This window comes from Mustela nigripes, chromosome 5, assembly GCF_022355385.1.
Source record: "Mustela nigripes isolate SB6536 chromosome 5, MUSNIG.SB6536, whole genome shotgun sequence".
NCBI lineage: Eukaryota > Metazoa > Chordata > Mammalia > Carnivora > Mustelidae > Mustela > Mustela nigripes.
The window spans coordinates 75,690,886-75,692,275 of NC_081561.1; positions in this window are offsets into that span (position 1 = coordinate 75,690,886).

Genomic DNA, 1,390 nt, shown 5'->3' on the forward strand with positions numbered 1-1,390 from the left:
AAAAAAAAAAAAAAAAAATTACGAACTAATACCAGAACAGGAATCTTTAGATGACATAGCTGGAAGATGAAATTTCACACATCACAAAGAATAACTGTAAGACAATTCACAAATGAAAGCAAAACACATACATTTTTGAAGATATTTATTTAAGACTCAAGCAAGTGGGAAAGGGTTTAAAATTTCTCCTTTTCTGAAATATTATTGTGAATTGCAAATGCTTGAAAAACATGAACACATTTTAATTTACAAAGCCCTAATAATTAAGGAAGAAATTTTTAAAAAAATTAACAAATGGAGATTCATGCTTTTCTTGAGTTTCTTTTCAGTTTAGACTATTTCTGTGGATTATAGAACTTTGTCAAAACCATTTTCTGGGCAACAGCATTTTTGTAAACTCTGTAATAAATAAGAATCCATATGCTTGAATCACTAATAAAACTTTAAACCTGCTTTTTTCAAAAAAGACTATACTGTCTGGTAAAATGACTAAAGATAATTTGGAATGAACAAAATAGGAAAACTATAATTTTATAGAAAAACTTAAGTGATTATATTTCTTGATCATTGGCCTGTGAAATCACATTTTCAGAAATAGTAAATTTGGTCATTTTAGATAATCTGCACAGATTACCTATTGTGAATATGAATCAGACATTTAAAATATACGTGAGTATATTTTATACTTTTCAAATTGGAATTTCTTCCAGAGAGCTAGGTATTATGCACAATTAGTAAATACTTTTTTCCTTAAAATCCAAAACACAGTATTTGTAGCCATTAACTAGGTGAACCTGGTATTGCTTTCACTCATTGGATAGTTTACCATGTTTACCAAGGAAGCATTCAGCAAGGAAAATTTAATATTAGTTATAAACAAAATATTTCTTAAAACTAGTTAAGTCCTTGGATTGATTACTTTAGAGAACATAACAAATTTAGGCCAGAGTTACAACATAAACAAGTAGGAATGATACATATGCTTCCAATACAATTGTAAAATGAATAGTTGACTATTTTTCTTCAGAAATTGTATATGCGTGCAGCAGTCTGAGCCTAAGACAGGTGCAGATGCTTCGGTTACTTGTCTACAAAGTTCTATGGCTTACGAGTCATGGGAATTGCTTGTCTTAATCTGACCGCTAAAGCTCTGTCCTATTGTCTTTTCATGTAATAGAAAATGGCTTTAATGACAAAGCCCAACTAATTATAAAACTTAATTTAATAGTTTAAAGCGCAAAGAGCATTCCCTAAGCAGTAAAATCTTTTGTTTGGGAAATTTTAAACAAATTATATTTTACTTTATGTTTTATTATTTACGTAATAAGTGTTTATAAGAACACAATTTTCTCAAGATTTAAACTGCTCATTGTTCCATAAATAGGACACA